The sequence below is a fragment of the Psammomys obesus genome, unplaced genomic scaffold, assembly GCF_907164565.1.
Source record: "Psammomys obesus unplaced genomic scaffold, mPsaObe1.curated_primary_1811, whole genome shotgun sequence".
NCBI classification, from domain to species: Eukaryota; Metazoa; Chordata; class Mammalia; order Rodentia; family Muridae; genus Psammomys; species Psammomys obesus.
The window spans coordinates 5255646-5277905 of record NW_026586463.1 but is presented as its reverse complement, the minus strand read 5'-3'; the positions used below and the strand labels follow the sequence as shown (position 1 = coordinate 5277905).

The 22260-nt window shown below is 37.7% G+C and overlaps 1 pseudogene; it reads left to right on the top strand.

Annotated features, from left to right (window-relative positions):
- Window positions 1-2770: 2770 nt before the first annotated feature.
- The window catches only part of LOC129672453 (proliferating cell nuclear antigen-like), an 83574-nt pseudogene continuing 64084 nt past the window's right edge, over window positions 2771-22260 (top strand).

Genomic DNA, 22260 nt, shown 5'->3' with positions numbered 1-22260 from the left:
TATAGCTGGATATTGAGGAAGTGCTATTCCTATTTGTCTGAGAAAGCGCCAGATTGATTTCCATAGTGATTGTATAAGTTTACATTCCTAACAGCAAGGGAGGAGGGTTTCCCTTTCTCCACAGCCTCTCCAGTATGTGTTGTCACTTGAGTTTTTGATCTTAGCCATTTTGATGGGTATAAGGTGAAATCTCAGGGTTGTTTTGATTTGTATCTCCCTGATGGTTAAGGATGTTGAGCATTTCTTTAAGTGTTTCTTTGCCATTCTATATTCTTCTACAGAGAATTCTCTGTTTAGCTCCGTACCCTACTTTTTAATTGGTTGATGTGTTGCTTTTAAACTTCTATCAAGATCTTCCTCCCCTCACTATGGGAAACCAATTGGTTACTGAGCTACCACAGGCTACATCTGAGCAGAGGTTCTAGGTTATATCCATACATGGTCCTTGGTTGAATGTCAGTCTCAGAAAAGACCCTGTGCCCAGATATATTTGGTCCTCTAACAGGAACTCAATGACTGGCTCTTTGACCTTCCCACCCCCCAAGGGAGGAGCAGTCCTGTTAAGCCACAGAGGAGGGCTTTGCAGCCAGTCCTAAAGATACCTGATAAAACAGGATCGGATGAATGGGGAGGAGGTGCCCCCCATCAGTGGACTTGGAAAGGGGCACAGTAGAGATGAAGGAGGGAGGGTGGGATTGGGAAGGAATGAGGGAGTGGGATATGGCTGGGATACAGAGTTAATAAAATGTAACTGATAATAAAAAAATAAAATAAAAGATCTTCCTCTTCATTCTATCTTAAATACTCTTTTCTCAAAGTCCCTTTTTTTCTGTTAATTTCTGTCAGCTGATCACTTGCTCCATGTCTTGTTCCAGGGTTAACTTTACTAAATACAGAAAGCAATAGGATTCAAGGTGTGTGTTAGGACAGAACCACACCACAATTATGTATTTACAATAAACGGAAAATTCTTGGATTAAAGGTGTGTGTGAGGGCTGACCCACACGAAACAAAAGACAAGCTTTTACAGTTCACAACTTCAGGGTTCACAGTGGGATCAAATATCCTGCCACACAGAGGGCACTGAGCGAGCTCCTCAGAATTAAAGAAACTCACGCAAGCCTGAGCCTGAGTCGAGCAATGGAGAGTAAAAATCTCTGGAGAGAATCATTTCCATTAGGAAATGGCAAGTTTCCCAGGAACCTGGGAATAGACCCATGAGCCAAATCTGAAAATTTACATGTTAAGTAGACAGAGTTTGTGGCTGACTATGGCATTCAGTCAAAGTATTTTAAGGTTTTCTCATCCCAGAATACCTTCCATTCCAATTCGTTTTCGGTTTCTGATATTTCTTCTGTAGAGGAGAAGGTCAGGGTGAGATCTCTTCTTCCGTAGCAAATAAATCCTGTTTATTACAAGTTGTTAAGGAAGCTACATTAGAAAGTTAATGGTTTTATATGCCAGTCATGCTTGCATCTTAGCATTTTTAGTCTGTTTTCTGTTATAATATCTGTGACCAGTTGTTTTCAAATGTCCCTCATCTTTTTGTAAATATTATTTTTAAAGGCCTTCATAAAATTGTTTTATTTATTACAACTTTTTACTTTGTATCTCAGCTATAGCCCCCTCCCTCATTCCCTCCCAGTCTTTCCCTCCCTCCCTCTTCTCTTCCCACGCCCCTCCCCCAATGCACTGACAGGGGAGGTCCTCCTCCCTTTCTATCTGACCCTAGCCTATCAGCTCTCATCAGGACTGGCTGCATTTTCTTTCTCTGTGGCCTCCTCAAAGAGCCAGCCACTGAGTTAATGTCAGAAACAGTCCCTGTTTCCCTTAATAGGGCATCCACTTGGATACTGAGCTGTCATGGGCTACATCTGTGCAGGGGTTCTAGGTTATCTCCATGCATGGTTCTGGGTTGGAGTATCAGGCTCAGAAAAGACCCCAATAGTCACAAAGACTAATTATAACTCTCCTTATTCCTGTTACTAGGAAAGAATCCCCAAATACAATGAAACTGAAATTGTTATTACAATGAAACTGAAATTGTTATTACAATGAAAATATATTTTCAAATGCTAATAAAAATAAAAGTATATTTATTTTTTACATTTTTGATATGAGTAAAATATTCTGATTTTGGTTTTATTATCATATTAGGTTATAACAAGGAACTACAAACCAACTATGTTAAGAAAACACAAATGTATTGTCCCACAGTGTTGGAAGTTAGGGAGTCTGGAATGAAGGTGTGGGCAGACTTTGTTCCTAAGGCACTGAGCAAAGAATTGGTTCCTTTCTTTCCTTTGCCACTGCATGGCTGACTTATTTTTTCACATTGTCTCTTCACAACTAGTTCTGTCTTTTTTTTTTTTTTCTCAGATTTCCTGTTTTCATCAGAACACATCATATTCCTTTAGAGTCCTCTCTAATGACCTCATTTTAACTCAATCATCAATAAAGACTTATTTCAAAATAATGTTACAGTATTGGAAGCCAGGACTTAAATTTTTTGGGTCTGTACCTTTAGCCCATAGTAGTATTTAATGGAGAAAAAGCAGTGAAGTAATTAATCACATGCGCCATGGTCTTCATTTTAGAAGAGTAATAAAATTATAAGCATTTTTTGGCATAAGTAGGAAAAACTGAAGATGATGCTGGAACAATCAGGGCAGGACTGGCTAGACTGAAAGGCCTTCTTTGCCAACAAATGTAGTTGGTAGAGTGACGGTGGATTGATAACCAGGAGAAATGTTACAACGAAGGCACAAAGATGCCGATAGCCTTCTTCATGGGATTTCGAGCTATTGATCCCACAGGTAAGTGTTGGGTGGAGAAGGTTGTTGTCATTAATTTTGGAGTGAGAGCGTCTTTGTACCTGTTCACCTAAATATTTGGTAATAAAAAGGAGCACTATTTTAAAAATTCAATTAAGATTTAATCGGATCATTTGCTATTCTCTCTCTTCTCTGTTATCCTTTCTAAATAGTCCCCCTCCCCAATTTCACAACCTCCTCTTCTTTAGCCATTTTTGTTACACACACATGTGAATGAATAAACAGATAAATACAGCTTGTTGTGTTTGTTTAGTTAGTGTTGCCTGTTTAGTGCTGATCATTTGGTAGTAGATAATCAGGATACTCATCTTTTTGGGAGACTAAATAGTTTAACTACCTTTATAATTAAAAATGACAATAATGTCAGTATTTTATTGCAAACTTGGTTTTCTATTGGTCAATATTTAGATTGTCCAATTTTATAATCATATAGACTATATATTGTATGTTGATATATGTATTAAAACTAGATCAGGAAATATCCTGTAAAACACTCATGTTTGATAATAAGTATCAGTGTGCTGGATCCTGCTTGCTATTAGAAAAAGAAAGAAGTAAAAAGGGAAAAATGAATTGTTTGTCTTGCCCTTTTTTCTTTTTTAATTAATTAAGCTATTTATTTACTTTGTATCCCAATCACAACTTCCCCTCCCTCCTCCTCTCCCAGTTTATTCTTTCCCCCTTCCCCTCCCCTATCTCCTCTTCCACCATTTCTCTTCAGAAAATGGGAAGCCTTCCATGGATATCAACCAGCCTTCAAGATGCATAAGACTAGGCCCATTGCATTTTGCTAGACAAGGCAGCCCAATGAGGTGAAAGGGATCCAAAGTCAGGCAACAGAGTCAGAGACAGCTCCTGCTTACACTTTAGGAGTCCCTCATGAAGACCCAGCTGCACAACTGTTACATATGTGCAGAAGGCTTAGGCCTACTCCTGTCCTGTGTCTTAACTCCATGATCTATGTTGGTATCTTAAAATTGGTCAAACTACATATGACAACTGACCAATAATGTAAATATTAGGTTTGTTTTGTTTTGTTTTGTTTTGCTTTGTAGTTCTGGCTCTGGCCCATTCAATTGGTTCTTTACACAATTACAGATACATAACACTTATTAACAAATTGATATACTCCGATTTGAGGACCGTTTACAAGAAAAATTGTCTCACTTGAACAGAAAAGGCTATTTATTTACTTTTTATTACCACCCTTTAGAAGAGTTTGTAACGATAAAAGTGTAGAGCCAGCTTGGGAAACAGTTGACAAGAATCTGAACTGCAATTTACTAACAGCTTCTAAAGCCATGAAGTAAATTGCTGAGGTAATTTTGGTGGGTGAAATGTATTTATTCAGAAGAATTAAAATTCAAACACGCTTCTTCTCTGACAGCAGGCTAATTAATGGCAGGGCCAGAAGGATCAGCTAATTCATGGGAAACTCTGGAAATCATGAGTCCCCAAGCTGTCATCTGTTGAGTTGTGAAGGTTTAAAAGGGAAGATACAATGACTAATGGAACAGTTGTTAATTCAAGCAGCATATTGTGAGCTGTACTGTATGCTGAAGTGAGTAAAACAGATCCAAGAGAGCTATCTGCTGTGCAGTTACCCCTGAGAGTCATTTGAGTTTTAATACTTGAAATGCCCAGAGGACTGACACTCTTCTGTATGCAATCCTTCCCCGATTGTGGTGTGTTTACAGAGTTACTGGAGAAGCTTGTTGAGGCTTCATTCTCATGCAGTAGATGATGCTGTTGGTGCAGGTAAGAATGTTGAAGACAACACAGAATAGAAAAGATCTGGGGGTCCCTCAGCAGAAGCAGTGTGGAGATACCCCATGCTTCCCTTCTGCTGTCCACATGCATCTAACTAGAGCTAATCGTCAGCATCACAATTGCAAATAGCTTCCCTTCTCCCATCCCCTTATAGTTCATTTCAGTGTAGGTTTCTTTAGTGGTTATGGTAAGTTTCTCTTTCATCACTGCCTCTGAACATTTAAACCTGTTCTATTATTTATATTTTTATATATATATTTTTTTTATTTCCTCCTCCCCCCTCTCCTTTACTGAGATTTCTGTAATTCTGTGGAACTTCCAGTAGAGGTCATTGCCTTGTTATAGAAATACTTCCTCCTTTTCATTTCCTGAGAGAGGACTCAGTGGCTATAATCACTTTACACTGTGTGGGAAGTAATGCCAAGGGACCAGTCATGTCAAGCTGCACTGGTTTATACACTATAGCACCCCGTTACAAAGTGGGAGGCCCTCCGCTTTCTTCTGGTGAGCTAACTCAGTGTTCGAACCAACCAGTCTGGTTGTGAATGAAGTGAAAACCAGCTGAAGCATGGCTGCTGTGCTCCCGGGATGAAGTGTGCAGAGCTGGCATGCTCGAGCAGCTTTAAGAAGCGGCACACGGATGGAATGAGATGAAAAGTTGGATGTTGCTTTTCTTAAAATTCCAGAGCCTAAGCAATTGAGATTAAGACATGAGCAGGTTGGATTCATCCAGAAACCCAGGGGAAGTCTCTACTCCAAGCCGCCTCTGTCTGTGTTTGTTCTTTTCTCTGTTTTCACACTGCCTTCTGGACGGAGCCCGAAATGTTGTTTTGAAAGCACAACAGTCAGTGTGCTAAAAAAAAATCTCATTTCTGTTTCATTATTTCTTGGAAGACCCAATCACAAAATGCAATTATATTTAAGATATGGAGGCTTGAGTCTCCCACAAATGAATTTTTGAAGGGACATATTCAGCCCATAGCATTTAATTCACAAATTCTCCTTATAGATCAGACTTCACTGATGAACTTAGCTATAACTTGGAAACTGTAAGAGAGCATGTTTTACCTTTACCACCATAAACTGAATTCAAATAAAACTTGAGTTTAAATAAAAATTTCTTTCACTAAAGCAATTGTTTGTTTTTAGCAGGAGCTACACACCGAAGGTTGAGCTCAGAGCAAAGACAGAGAGAAAGATTCTTCAGTGACTGGTGGGAAACAAAATTTCTCTTCTGCTCCAGGCTAGGGAATTTTTCTTTAGTATTCCTCCCCACACCATTGTGTTCTTTCACAAATCCTTTGTTCTTTTGGGGTTGCTGAGCTTGACTTTTTTCTTGAAACCTTTCTGGGGTCACATGAACTGAAAATTTCTGTTCTCTGAGTTCATTAACTCGTTCAAAAAAATACAGATCAGTGCACCCAGTATATTCGTAATGCCCTGGGAATACCAACTGGGGTTTATATGTTGGTCTATTCTCCCTGCTAACTTAGTCTAATGGAATAGAAATTTTGATCAGCAATGTGTGGCCTCCTGCTATTGTAGAACAGCTTGAAGAGTGATCCCTTGGGGATCAGAGGAAGTTTGATCTCCTGTTCATTTGGGCATTTACTCACAGGTGCTGGTAACCCTCTTTCGTAAATTATTGAACTGTCATCTCCACATTTCTCACGAAGCAGTGCCTGCTGTGTGAATGCTTTCAGAGATTGAACCACAAGATGCTGTCCTTTCCAGACACATGTTAAAGGGCTATTTCATAAAGTGAGATCCCATGTACAATTTGCCTGAAGTCTAGCAGGGCTCACATAGCCCCATCCCGGAAGACTGCTGTGCCAACAGCAGAAAGATCTATCAATGGCTTAAACTCAACTTACTGACTTCAGAAATTCACAGGATTTGTTTGTTGTTTTTAAATGTACCAAATAAGTAAGAGTAGAGGTTTCAAATTAGCATTTTACTCCCCTCTTTTTAAGAAAATAATGTAAACGTTTGCTACCTCTAAGAGAATTTTGTCCTACTTCTCTTTCAGATATTGAGGATTTCTGTGCTGATTTTCTTCCAATACTTCTAGCCTCCTTTATTCTACTGATAATTGATGTTAGAACGGTCACATACAGTGGAGCCCTTCCTAATTATGAGATTCTAACTTTCCTCTGTGTCTGTTCTAAATGTAAGACCTTCATTAGTTTATGCCAGAAGGTTTCCCAATATATCTAAGAGCCTTGCTTTTTAATCTGATTATAAGATCTTACAGTATTACATTTTTCTCTTGAGCGTTATGATAGCTACATTAACAAACTTCAGTTTACTTTAGTGGTTGAAGTCCCTCAATTTGATCCAAAATAAACACTATCCTCACAGTGAAAAAAAACATGAACATTGTAAGATTTCATCCGATTTTTGTCACTGGAGAAAATTACTATTTAACTACACATTGAAGTGCCTAAATTAATCTATAAGGCCTTTGTTTTCTGTTGTTGAAGACTAAAATTTTTTAGAGTATTTGTCAAGTATTGAACAAAGACTGATGAAAAGAGAGGACTCGGGGGCTCTCCGGCAGGGTGTTTCTCCTCACCTACATGACTGGCTGGTTTCCTTTTCTTAACTGACTTCCACTGAGGTAAATGGGCTTGATTTGCCTGCTCTGATTTTTTCGTCGAGTATTCTCAGCTTTGAGATGATGTGATGGAGTGAATGCTGCATCTGAGAGTAGCTGTCAAAGCTCCCTTGCCAGGAAATCAAACCTGAATATAGTATGAGCAAAACAGAATTGTCCAATCAATCCTAGGTGTCATTTTCTTATGAGCTAATTAACATTGCAGTCAATGCTGTCGCAAACTGATTCTCACACAAGTTCCTTAAACTAAAGTAGATGTGAGTTTGGTTTAGAAACCTACATGAAGGATGTTAGCCACCAGGACAAGGAAGGTGCTGAAGAACCAGCCTGCCTCCATCTTAAGCTTAAAATCCATCTTATTGTAAAGACAAAGCATGCTCACTTCTGTTTATTATTAAATCGCTGTTTCTCAAGGATTGGGCTATGCCGCACATGTAAGCTTGATGACAAATGGTTCTGTGCTGCCTGTTCCAGGAATGCCAATCATGTCTTTGTTTCAAAAAAGTTGTTTATAACCATGTTGCAAACCTACTTTTGTTCAAAAGGTTATATGACCACTTATGACTTCTTCATTTTGATTACTTGTTATGACTAAGTTGTTATGTCCACCTTGTAGGCATATCTTTGTTTCAGGAAGCTGTTAGAACCAACTTGTTATGATGTTCTGCTCCTGCAGCCCTGCCTATTTCACTCGCCAAATCCAGTTGGAAACTTCCTTACCCATGACATATAAAAAGCCTTGTCTTCCTTTCATTAAATACTGACCTCTCCTGACCCCACCTTAGAGGGTGGCAGCCTGTGTGCACAAATTTACAAAAAAGGCTTGCTTTAATTAATTGCTTGCTTTAATAACTTGGCCATGATTATTTTGGTCTGTGGTCTTTCTCTTCTCACCTTTGCGATCTATGCGGCCCGGCCCCTGTGGATTCTTTTTCTGCATGTGTCCGAGCAGTTACTGTCATGGTAAAAGTTTAGATGAAAATGGGTACTCTGTGCAGGAGCTACTTATGAGGTCAATTTGTCAGTTTAACACAAACTGCATCTGTCTCCTCAGGGAGAATACATTCTCTATTTCCTTTAATTTTTTTTTTTTTAATAAGAGATGACAGTATATATTAAAGGAGGGCAAGAATAAATTATTGGGTTTAAGTGTTAATGATAATCTAATAATAAGATGTGATAGTATTATATTAGAATTGCAGGATTGAGCTGTTTATTAAGAGTGGCGTGCTATCAAATTATAAGCCTCAGAGGGCATAGGGATAATTATAGTCATCAAGATATGAAAGAAGTTAAAATCTCTTTGAAAGTCTATTTTATTATTTTGTTGTAAGATATAACCAAATAAGGTTAACTTAGAAAATGTCTGCTATGTGGAAAAAAATAAAATTTATTAGCATTTAAATGAGGCCCCATCTTCTAATACTTTCTGGTATTTTTTTAGAGGAATTTCACATATTTGATGCTTTCATTATGAGTAAAAGCCTATTGATGACAAAGATTAATATGCTTTTAAGGTGGCAAGTTCTTTGCTGTGGAAGATTATTAGCTGCAATTATAATACATTTCCTAATTGCTCATTGCAAAGGGTGTTGTGAAATATGTTCACTAGAGAAGTTTGTATTTAATGTGGAATGAGCAAGGTGTCAGTAACCTGAATACAGCAACTCAAAAGTGGGAATTGAAATGTTACTTGAGGCTTTAAGCTGACTCCCTGTGGAAGTTTCTTTACCAATAGAACCAACCAATTGGGCAATTATATTAAGTAGCTTATTTTTTTTTGACCCTTTTCAATGAGCTTGATCTACTCCATTGCTTTCTGTCACCTCCAATTTTGTTCAGTCTTCCTTTGTTCTAATGTTTTCAAATTTTTTCTTGTCTTTATTTCTTTTTAATCAGAGTGTCTCTCTCCTTCCTTAAAAAAAATTCTTGAGATATATTCAGCCCTAATTAGTCTTATTAATTTGTAGTCTCTCCAATTCATTGCATCTTGTTATTAGTCCCCATCATTGAAGCAAAATCGATTTTAATTACTAAATGCAAAAGTCATTTGTTTTCCTGTCAATGTCTCTGCAAATATGTGGATCTGAAGCAATGAATATCTGTTTTTGGTGAGATGCTGTTGGATTCTGCTCTGTGATACTCATTATTGTGATATGACATTTCTTACTTCATGTTGCAGGGTGATACCTCATCAGCTAAGAACACAGAAATGTCTATTACATGCAAAAGTATTTATGTATATCTTCCCAGTTTACAACTATTATGTTACTAGGTTGTTTTCCTTTATTGAAAATATTTTTTCACATACTATATACTTATTATGGTTTCCCCTCCCTTTACTCCTCCTAATTCCTCCCTACTTCCTGTCCCATTTGGATCTACCACCTTACTGTTTCTCCTTAGAAAATAAATAAACTGTCATCTGAGGGATAATATAATATAATACAATACAATACAATACAATACAATACAATACAATACTAACACATTGGAATTAAACAAAACAAATAAATAGAAGGGGAAGAGCACAAAAAAAAAAAAAGACACAAGAAATAGAGACCCAGTCATGCACACACTCAGGAATCCCATAAGAACACTAAACTGGATGACATAATAAATACTCTAAGGACCTGGTGCAGGCCCTGCAGGCCCATGCATGCCCCCACAGTCTCTGTGAGTTCATACGAGCTTTCATTATGCTGATGTAGAAGGCCTTGTTTTCTTGATGCCCTCCATCCATTCTTGCCTTTAAACACCTTCTTCCTCTTCTTCCACAGTGTTCCAGGAGCTCTGAGGGGATAAAATTCATGAGACATCTCATTTAGACTTGAGTGATCCAAGGTCTCTCATTCCCTGCACAATATCTGGCTGTGGGTCTCTGTATTTGTTCCCATCTACTGCAAGAAGAAGCTTCTCTGATGATGGCTGAGCAAGCACAATATCATTAGGAGTCATTTTATTGTTTTTGTTTGTTTGTTTTGGTTTGGTTTATGGTAATATTTGGTTTAACAACCCAATGAGTTTGCTTATCTAATTGGCATGTGACCACTCAGCACTACAGAGCATATAAAGTGGCAGTTTTGCTTTCCTTTTTAATACAGTATCATATTATTTGAATCAAAGATTACAAGGCACATGCACTTTGGCCTTAAGAACAAAGGACTGTTCTAAACTCATAGCTCTGATTGTTGAAACAGTCTGTCATTCTTTAGGACTCTGCCAAACTCTACATGTATTTCAGGATAGGAGTATAACTTACATACCAATATTCTCTCTTATGAGAATATAGTTTTATAATTATTAAACACTGAAAAAAAAACACAGAAATCATATTTCAGTGTCCTGACAGGGGAGAGTAAACACTGGCTGACATTTTTGTAGAGTTACAAAAGCTACAGTCCCTTTTTTATGATCATGGTACAGTGTGCTGAAAGTGCTCTCCAGAGCCTTTGGGACACATGGTTTTAAAATAGGTATCATTTATTGTGATTTTCTGAACCTTGAATCTGGGTGTGAATTTATAATACTGTCATATGGCTGAAAACACAAGATTTTTGGAGGGGCCTGTGCCAAAAGACCCTGAAGAAAATCTTGAGAGAACAGCTGGATGTTCATCACTGTTCTTTGTAGTGTTAAGAGAATATTTAAAGACATTGTATCTCTGGTGCATGACATGAGAAAGATCCGTTGAGAATCCCTAAGATTGTGTCTATCATATGAGGAAAAATGTCGTCATTGCTGATGGTAGATGGAGCTGAAATGTCTTTCTGGAACACCAGGAAAAAGAAAGTGGAGAAAGACAAGATTCCTAAGGGAAGAATGCATGAACAGAGACTGCAGTGACCCTCTCAGAAAATATACGTTGGCATATTTAACCTTGATTAGGCCTGAAGGAAGGACAGGAAAGCTTTGAAAAAGTATGAGAGTGAAATTTAGAAATGAATTTTATTGAAAAACATATTATATATTTTGACACTAAATTTTAATTTGTAGCTGATTAACATACTGAAATAAGGCTTTATTACTGAACATGACAGAAAATTGATGAAATTGGGCCAAACTGTCACTAAAGAAACTTCCATCTAATAGAAAAAAACAAAGGTTTCATCAGAGAACATCCGGAGTTAGCGATTGAGAAAAACAAACAAACAAACAAACAAACAAACAAACAAACAAAACTGGTAAATGTTTAATCCTTAAAATCCTTATATACCTCAATAAACCCATTTGAAGCATTTTGACTATTTTAACAACTACATATGTATTTATTATTGACAATAATACTATCTCCATAGCATCTTTTTATTTATCCAAAAGAATATTGTCTTGATTTTAGGAGATTTTGGCTTTGTGTATAGGCAGACTTTGGTAGTCTATAGGTGGTCTATAGACCAACAAGATCTTAATGCATTTTGTCATTTCAATTTATCCTTTTTAAAATGGGGTAAATGGAAATGTGAGCTTTGAGAAAACCATACTGGTAGAGAAATCAGAGATATAACATTATCATAAATACTACATAGTAATGCTTGAGACCTCAAAAACAAAACAAAAAAAGGGGTGTAGGACCATTATTTAAAAGCATTAAATATTCAACTGACCTTTATTTTCTTTCTTTCTTTTTTCTGTTTTCTTCTCTTTTTATTTTTGTTTGTTCGTTTGTTCATTTTTGTTTTCTTTTTCTTTTCCTTTTTTTTTTTTTTTTTTTTTTTTTTTGAGTCAGGGCTTCTCTGTGTAGCTTTGGCTGTCCTGGAACTTGCTCTGTAGACCAGGCTGGCTTTGAACTCATAAAAATCCATCTACCTCTGCTTCCAAAGATCCAAAGTTCTGGGATTAAAATAATGTGCCACAAACACCAAAGTCCAAGTGGATCAAAGACCTCAACATAAAACCAGACACAGTAAATCTGTTACAAGAAAAGTGGGGAAGAGCCATGAACTCATTGCACAGGAGATAACTTCCTCAACAGAACACCAACAGCACAGGCTCCAAGATCCACAATCAATAAGTGGAACCTCATAAAACTGAAAAGCTTCTGTAAAGCAAAGGAGACTGTCACCAGAACAAAACAACAGCCTACAGACTGGGAAAGATCTTGACCAACTCTATATCTACAGAGGGCTAATATCCAGAATACATAAAGAACTCAAAAAGTTAAACAGCATAAAATCGAGTAACCCAATTAAAAATGGGGTACACAGCTAAAGAGAGAATTCTGTATAGAGGAATATCAAATGGCAGAGAAACACTTAGAGAAATGCTCAACATCCTTAGCCATCAGGGAGATGCAAATCAAAATGACCCTGAGACCCATCAGAATGGCTAAGATCAAAAACTCAAGTAACAACACATGCTGGAGAGGTTGTGGAGAAAGGGGAACCCTCCTCCATTGCTGGTAGGAATGTAAACTTGTACAACTACTTTGGAAATCAGTCTGGCATAATTAGAAATTGTGCATCCTCAAGATCCAGCTATACCACTCCTAGGCATATATCCAAAAGATGCTCAAGTACACAACAAGGACATTTGCTCAACCATGTTTGTAGCAGCTTTATTCATAATAGCCAGAAAATGGAAACAACCCAGATGTCCCTCAGCAGAGGAATGGATACAGAAATTGTACATTTACACAATGGAATACTATTCAGCAATTCAAAACAAGGAAATCATGAAATTTGCAGGCAAATGGTGGGATCTAGAAAAGATCATCCTGAATGAGGTAGCCCAGAAACAGAAAGACAGACATGGTATATACTCACTTATAAGTGGATATTAGACATATAATATAGGATAAACATACTAAAATCTGTACATCTAAAGAAGCTAAGGAAGAAAGAGAATCCAGGGTAAGATGATCAACCCTCACTCAGAAAGGCAAATGCAACAGACATCAAAATGAGGAGAAAACAGGAAACAGGGCAGGAGCCTACCACAGAAGGCCTCTGAAAGGCCTTTGATACCCAGCAGTGTATCAAAGCAGATGCTGAGGCTCATAGCTAAACGTTGGGTAGAGTGCAGGGAATCTTATGAAAGAAGGGGGAGAAAGAAAGACCTGAAGGGTACAGGAGCTCCACAAGGAGAGTGACAGAACCAAGAAATCTGGGCCCAAGGGTCTTTTCTGAGACTAATACTCCAACCAAGGACCGTGCATGGAGATAACATAGAACCCCTGCACAGATGTAGCCCATGGCAACTCAGTATCCAAGTGGGTATCCTAGTAAGGTGAACAGGGGCTATCTCTGACATGAACTCAGGGGCTGGCTCTTTGATCATCTCCTTCTGATGAGGAGCTGCCTTCCAGGTCACAGAGGAAGACAATGCACCCAGTCCTGATGAGACCTGATAGGCTAGGGTCAGATGGAAGGGGAGAAGGACCTCCCCTATCAGTGGACTCTGAGAGGAGCATGAAAGAAGATGTGGGAGGAAGGGTGAAATTGGGAGGGACTGAAGGAGGGGCTACTAATCAATTAATTAATATTTAATTAATATTATTTAATATTAATTAATACATAATATTTATTAGTATTAATTAATATTTAAAAAATTAAAAAAATCAAGTGCCACCCTGCCAGCTGCTGACCTTTCCTTTCAAGCATCTGCCATTTCACTGCTTTTAAGGAGGTAAGGGATCAACAGTTTGAATTACGGATGCCTGCTACTTGCACCACCAAATGTCAATCTCCACCAGTTGATCAGTTTTCTGAAGTGGAACTTAACTGGATAGCCCTTCCCTTTAGATGTTCATATAAGCTGATGTCCTGCTTATCTGGTTACTGGTTTGTTTTCATTTTTTTTTTTTTTGCGATCTTATGATATCCTTATTTTCAAGGATATTTTCAAATATAGATAAATGCTATTGTCAATTCATATCTGGAGTGACTGGGAATTTGGGGGAAAATCTTTGGAAATTTGTCCTTGACCTATCAAGTGGATTTTTCCATTTTTTGTTTGTTTGTTTGTTTGTTTTGTTTTGTTTTTGTTTTTTTTTTCTATCCAAAGGGGGGCATTGCAATGGATCTGTACCTGCCTCTTAAGCATTTCCTGCAACTCTGTGTTGATATGCTCTCTTTTAGAAAATTATAATCAAACATATTTATCATTTAACATCTACAAACTAGAAAATATTTAGAAGATTGTTTTCAGAATTTTGAGAGAATCCTGGTGCTTAGTTAATAATTTTGGGCCAATCTCATTTTCTTTGTTTTGATAAGTGTACCCTGGAGGTATGGTTAACAATAATGGAGAAAGATTTTATAAGGGTAAAGGAAACTTTGTTTTATCTTTGTAACCTTGATTAATATAAAATTCCTACAAATAAGAACTTTAAAGAACCTTGTACAGGGGAAATTATTTTTAACTAAATTCCAATCAGTCAAGTTATCAATTAAGTATGAGGAAAATTTCTTTTTAAGGGTTCACTTATGCAGAGATCAGGATTTCTTGAGTACTTTTTATGTTCAAGCAATGTGGTAACCAGTAGGATGCTGGTAGACATACAAAAGTTCCTGTTTTTACAGATTGAAACTCTAGTGTAAGAACTTGGAACAAAAAATAAATATATAAATAGCATGGCCGAAAGAGTTGTAGAGAAAAACAAACCAAGGCAAAGGAAATAGGATGTTGCTGGATTACAGTTGTTTTAAGGAAGATTGTATAGGCTTAATTAAGTTCACATTTCATATTGACATGAAAGAGGCTAGCAGAAAAACTCTGCTGATATTTGGAGAAAAGAATCTCAGGAAGAAGAATGGTTAATACAAGTATATTGAGGTGGAATCATTTTAAAGTATTCTAGAAGGAGCAGAAGCCAGCATGGCTGAGGAGAATAAGAAAGACCTGAAGAAAAAGATGACAGGTAGACAGTGGTGAAGGAAGTTCAGTTAGAGTATCTTAGTTCTCTATAAAGATTTTGACTCTGAATGAGAAGTCCTTGAGGCAATACCAAAGAATAATTCATAGGAGGAAAAATTGGTAAGTTAAACTTTGCCAAAATTCAGAACTTCTGACTCTAAATGATAAGAGATTGCTATAATGATTCAAAGAGTTAGAATAGATTTGTAAATCATATATGTGATAGAATTTGTATTCATAATATACAAAGAACTCTAGTATTTCAACCATATCAAAATAAAACACTTAGTAAAACACAGAAAAGGACTTGATGAGCTGCTTTACCAATGATGTAAACAAAAGGAAACAGGCTCATGAAAAAGTTTGCAACAGCATTGTTCATTAAGGAAATTTAATATAACACTTAGTACACAACACTGCATGACTATCAGAATCTCAAACTGAAAGAGACTGACCAAAGTGTTGATGAAAATTTTGTACAACTGGAACTCTCATATTCCCTCTAAGTCTGCAAAGGAGAATAAATAGGAAGGAATATAATGATGAACAATTAACACTAAAGAACACTAGAAAAACTATAAGTCCCTTAAATAGAGAAGCTTTTGAAATATTTCCAAATATTATTTAGGAGACAAAGCCTCCTACTAGACATCTTATACCCCCAAATAAAACCTCCAGTCAGGAATGGGTTATATCTTGTTGAGCTGTTGGTCAAAGAGGTCCCAAGGAACTCCACAAACATCATAGGCTATTGCCAAAGCTATTGGTTGCTTTCCTCAACCTGATGGTAAGGCCCTATTGTTGAAGACAATACTTATTCATGTCATCAAATACAGAGAAGCAGAACTGCTATGTAACTGGAATCCTCGCCCCTACTGAAAGGTACTGTGCATACTACCAGAGGAAAAAGTTATCATAAATATCCCCTTGATACAATATCTGTGGCCTACAACAGTGAGCTGCTTGAAAGGCATGCTGGGGCCGCAGTGGCACAGACACTGTGAGAGTATCCAGTCACTCTCTGATTGCATTTAAGGCTCATTTCATGCGGTGGAACCCATATCCAACACTGCTACAGAGACAAAGAACCTAAGACTGGATAGCTTATGGACCTAAGGGAAAACTTAATGATTTAAAGGACCACAGCAATAAAATAACTTCTAATGGCATACTTCTGTACCCATAGATCGTGACTCACTCAACCCTAATCAGAGAAGCTTCTTCTTGCAGTAGCTTAGAACTAACACAGAAACCTACAACATGACAGTGTACAGAGCGTGAATGACTGGGGCACTCAGTACTAAATGGAGCGCCTTCATCAAAATCCTCCTCTCCAGACTCAGAAATATACATGAATAGGAGGCAGAAAAGCTGTAAGAGCCAGAGTAATTGATGACGCCAAGGAAACAGTATCTTCCAGATACAACAGGACTAATGTGCATATGAACTCACAAAGACTGTGTAAGCACACACAAACTTGTACAGTTTCAAGCTAGATGGGAAGTAAAAAAAAATGTGAGGGGAAAGTAAATATAGGATTTACCTATGACCAATAATCTATCTGCAATTTATAACCACTAAGAGAGGAAAAATCAGTTTTCTCCAATGGAGTGTTACTGGGTATATTCATGGTAGGCCTCATGTCCAGGAGTATTTGACCAATATAAATGAACTCAGTTGTGTTTTTGTGGACCTGTTGTTTTGTTTTGTTTTGACATTTTTTGTATTACTGGTCTCTTTTGTTTTATTTTGCTTTGCTTTGATCCACCAGGAGAACATCACAATTCTGAACATCTATGCCCCAAATACAAGAGCACCTACATTTGTAAATGAAACATTATTAAAGCTGAAATCACATATTGATTCCAACACCTTAATAGTGGGAGACTTCAACACTCCACTCTCATCAAGGGACAGATCATCTAGACAGAAGCTAAATAGGGAAATAATGGCACTTACAGAGGTCCTAAATCAAATGGACCTAATAGATGTCTACAGAACTTTTCACCCAAGTTCAAAAGAGTATACTTTCTTTTCAGTACCTCGTTGAACCTTCTCCAAAATAGACCATATAATTGGTGACAAAGCAAGCCTCAAAAGATACAAGAAGATTGAAATAATCCCCTGTATTCTATCTGACCACCATGGACTAAAGCTGGACCTCAACAACAACAGAAATAGCAAAAAGCTACACACACATGGAAACTAAATATCTTGCTACTCAATGACAGCTGGTTTAGGGAAGAAAGAAAGAAATCAAAGACTTCCTAGAATTCAATGAAAATGAAGGCACAACATACCCAAACTTATGGGATACAATGAAAGCAGTGCTAAGAGGAAAATTCATAGCAGTAATTGCCTTCAAGAAGAAACTTGGAACATCTCATACAAGCAACTTAACGGCTCACCTGAAAGCCCGGGGGGGGGGGGGGGGAGAAGCAGACACACCCAGAAGGCTGGAAATAATCAAACTCAGGGCTGAAATCAACATATTAGAAACAAATAAAACAATTCAAAGAATCAATGAAACCAAGAGTTGGTTCTTTGAGAAAATCAACAGGATAGACAAACTCTTAGCTAAACTAACTAAAAGGCAGAGAGAAACTATCAAATCAGCAAAATCAGAAACAAAAATGGTACATGACAACAGACACTGAGGAAATCCAAACAATTTTCATTGTATTTTGTAGGTTCTTTGTTTATTGTTTTTTTTTTGTTGTTGTTGTTGTTTTTCTTTTTTGTCTCTGTTTTGTTTTCAAAGAAAGAGAAAGAAGAGGGAGAGAGAACACAAAGTTTCAGGGGCAGGGCAGCAAGGAGGATCGGGAAAGAACTGGTGGAGGGAAAAACATGATCAAGTATATTGTATAGAAAATTTCAGTTAAAAAAATAAACAAACGGTCTGGCTCTGCTGAGAGTCACTCAGACAAGATGAGGTCCAAAGAACACTCACTGGCAATCCTAGCTGCCTGGACGAAGCGGCACTCAGCAGAGCTCCCTGGAATAGACAAAGGCCAACTGACAGGATGCTCTCCAACCTACTGAGCTGCTTGCAGGATGCGCAGTGTGCAGTGCCACCCATGTGGGGTGGACTTTGGTGATTCAGCTGTATTTGAGTCATTTCTGCTCCTGTAAATAATTCTCATCCACACTTTTGTAAGTAACTTCAATAAGAATTATTTGTTCACTAAGCTGGAATTTTTTGGTAATCCATACTTTGGTCTGGCTTTTTGTTTCCTATCTGGGGTGAGTATATGTTTGTTTACATCTCTGCAGGAAGAGTATCACGTGACAACTTTAAAGCTCTACCTTTCTTTCTAGAGACAAAGAAGAACGACACTTGGAATGGAATAAAGAGAGGCCTGTTTAGATAATTATATAGAATCTATTTTCTTTTTTTTAATCATTGTTGCAGTTTCTATTTTTCTCAGAAATAGAAAGAAAAAAAATCACAGTTCATTAAAGTCTTGCTAATTAGCTCTTAAGTAGGTTTAAATGACCTACCATTCATCTCCCTTGGGCACTTTTGCCACTGTCCACTTAAAACATCATTTTAAGTCAGGTTCTAATCTCCTTCATGAAGGTAACTGGAACTCCATTCAGGAGAGGATTTGCATTATTCATCTCATTTTCTCAGAGAAACATTTCCCCTCCACCCATTTCCCCTCAGGGCTAAGTCAGTCCGTCGGAATTTTTCTCATCTATGCCTCCCTAATCACAGCTGTTGTACTCATCATAGGGCCACATGCAGCTAACCTGGTTTCTCCAAGGCAAAGTCTGAAGGAATAGAGTTTGGTACAGGTGCTGAATCTGTGCAACAAATTGTGGGTGTGTGATGGTTGGTAAGTGGGAAGAAAATGGAGCTGAAATTTTGTGTTTTTTTTTTTTTTTCAGATTGATCAAGACTGAAAATTTGTGGGTGTTTTTCATATTCTTGGATACTTAATTTTTAAACTTTCAATAACAGACTCCTTTGGCTGTTCAGTTGGTTCTCTAGCTCTTCATTTTGGAATCCTTTTTGTGTTCCTCTTTGATGTGTTATTACTTTTCTTTTCAATTCAGATCTCTGCACTTTTTCTTAGCATGCCTCTCACATTTCTGCTGAGCTGCATGCTGCTATGCCCTGCTGCCTAATGCAGTTTTCATTTACATGTCTCACCTCCTTGGAGTGAGATGTTCTCCATCCTCTCAGGGTGTTCTGTCAATCTTTGATCATGCTGGGCTTCCTCTGGTTAAAGGCAGTAGTAGTCTTAGGCATTCTTCTTTGTGTTTTGTGAAACTTCAATACTTCTTCTTTTTCCTTTATTTCTGAATCTTCCAACTGTACGGCATTCCAAATGCATCTCACAAGTGCAGGGCACTTCTTATGATGGTATTTCCCTCCAGTGTGGAAATATCTTTTGAAAATGCTCATAATTCTTTTGTGCTTTCCATGATGCGCTTAAGTTCAAAATTCTTAGCATATGTTGCTGGCATATACCTAGTTATATTTCTATGTTTGCTTTATGCCTTGAAAATACCATTTTTCAGCTTATGTGACATCTTGTATTTTTTATTTTACTCTTTTTTTTTTTTTTGGTTTGTATACTAGATTGCTAACCTGAAAGTGATGAATTGCATTGAATTATTTTCCCTCATTATAGATGAGATATTATTGTTTATTATTATATTATTGTTTATATATTATATTATTGTTTATCCTTTACTGTCCTTGTAGTAAATTTGATTTTAAAAACTATTTAAGCAATTTTGCATTCGTGTGTAACAGTCATTATTTCTCGCTGGTTTATTTGTGTTTTCCTTGATTTTGAAGCTGTGTTGTGAGTCTGTCCTCAGTTTGTCTGTGTTCTAATTGTTGTTGTTGTTATTTGTCTGCTTGTTTTTTTCTCACTATGTTATAGCTAAAGGTCTCAGATATCAAAATGCCAGAGTCTCAGTTGGGGAAAATCAGTGGCAAGAAGATTGTGAGTTGGCCACTAAAACTGTGAGGTTGCAAAATTCCTGGTGTGTTAACTGTGGGAAATAATTTATGCTGCAAAAGTCAACAAGCTATTTTTAGCAGCCATAGGTTTCTAAATACACACCAGAAAGAAGGCCAGCAGCGTGCAGGCAATGTGGCAAGAGCTGCCACTGGTCCAACAAGTGTAGGCTCAAGATAGATATCCAAAGCAATTTCTTGCCATCAGAAAATGGCTTTGGGGGTCCTGGCTCAAGGTTTCACAACAAAAGTACAAGCTGTTTAATGCAAGAGCAACTGAGGTTATAGAAAAAAATGTGGAATTAAATCAACATAAATACTATAAGGATATGTTAATTTCAGAATGGAACTCTGCAAAAGTTTTGCAATGGAGACTTAGATTTTATGTTTCCACAAAAAGTGAAAAGTTGTGAATACCATGGAAATTGATAAAGATTAGAACTGAGTAGGAGAGGTCTCCTGAAAACTTTGACCACTGATTCAAAAGGCACTTATTTCAGTGAAAAAGTCTTTGTTTATGATTTCATGCTGCACACAGCATAATTAATGGCTTAAAACAGAAAGTGAGAAGTTCTTGTCTTGCAGGTCTTTCATTTGCTTGGTTAATGTTACACCAAGATATTTTATATTCTTTGGCTATTGTGAAGGGTGTAGTTTCCCTAATTTCTTTTTTAGTCTGTTTATCATTTGTATAGATAAGGGCTACTGATTTTTTGAGTTAAATTTGTATCTAACTTTGCTGAAGGTGTTTATTAGCTGTAGGAGTTCTCTAGTAAAATTTATGTATTCTCTGGGGTCATTTACATATAATGTCATATCATCTGTGAATAGGGACTTCTTCCCTTTCTATTTACAATCCCTTGATTTCCTTTAGTTGTTTTATTGCTCTAGCGAGGACTTCAAGTACTATTTTAAAGAGATATATATAGAGAGAGGGTAGCCTTGTCTTGTCCCCAATTTTAGTGGGATTGCTTTGAGTTCCTCTCCATTTAATTTGAGGTTAGCTATTGGATTGCTGTTTATTGCCTTTATTATGTTTAAGTATGGGTCTTCTATCCCTGAACTCTCCAAGACTTTTATCATGAAGGGGTGTTGAATTTTGTCAAAGGCTTTTTCTCCACCTAATGAGATGGTCATATGAGGATGCTTGAATCCCACTAAGAAGGGGAAATAAAATGGACATCACAGACATTGGAAGTGGAGGGAGAGAAGGAACTGGGTACAAGAAGGAGTAAAGGGGAACGGGGTGATAATATGTGGGGAGAGCAGGAACGGGGGTTGAGAGGGCTGGGAGAGGGAAGGAAAATTGGTGTTGGGGCATCATTAGGAAAAGCTGGAGACCTGGAATAGGGAAGGCTCCTGGAAAGATATGAGATGACCCTAGTTGAGACTCCAAGCAGGCCACATCCTGTATCCAGGCAGGATTTCCAGTGGAGAGACAGGGACATCAACCCACCCACAAAACCCTTGACCCAAATTTGTCCTTCCTCCAAGATGTGCAGAGATATAAGATGGAACAGTGATTGACCGAATGTTCAACCAATGACTGGCACAGCTTGCAACCTACTCCACGAAAAAGACCTAACTTCTGACACTATTAATGATACTCTGCTATCCTTACAGACAAGAACCTAGCATAACTGTCATCCAAGAGGCTTCATTCAACAAATAATGGAAACAGATGCAGAAACCCACAGTGAAACATTAGGCTGAACTCAGAGGCTTATGGAAGAGTTAGGGGAAGGATTGAGGGAGCTGGAGTGGTCAAAGAAACCATAAGAAGACCTAAATAGCCAACTAAACTAGGGGTTCATAGAGACTGAAGCACCAACCAAAGAACATGCCTGGACTGGTCTTAGGACCCCTACATATATGAGGCTAATGGGCTGCTTGATCCTTAAGTGGGTCCCCTAATAATTGGAGTGGCAGCTGTCTCTGACTCGCCTCATTATGAATCCAATTTCCCTAGCAGGGCTGCCTTGTCTTGCCTCAGTGAAAGACAAGACACTTAGTCCTGATGTAACATTGTGTGCCAGTTCAGGTTAGTACCTAGGGGGGATCATGGAGGATGTGGGTGAGAGGGTGAGAATAAGGGGAGAGGAGGGAAGTGAGGTTGCAAGTGGGGTTACATGTAAAATGAACAAATAAATTAATGAAGAAAAAAGAAAACTGCAAGAGAGCCAAACAAAACAAAAAACAAAAAGAAAGGG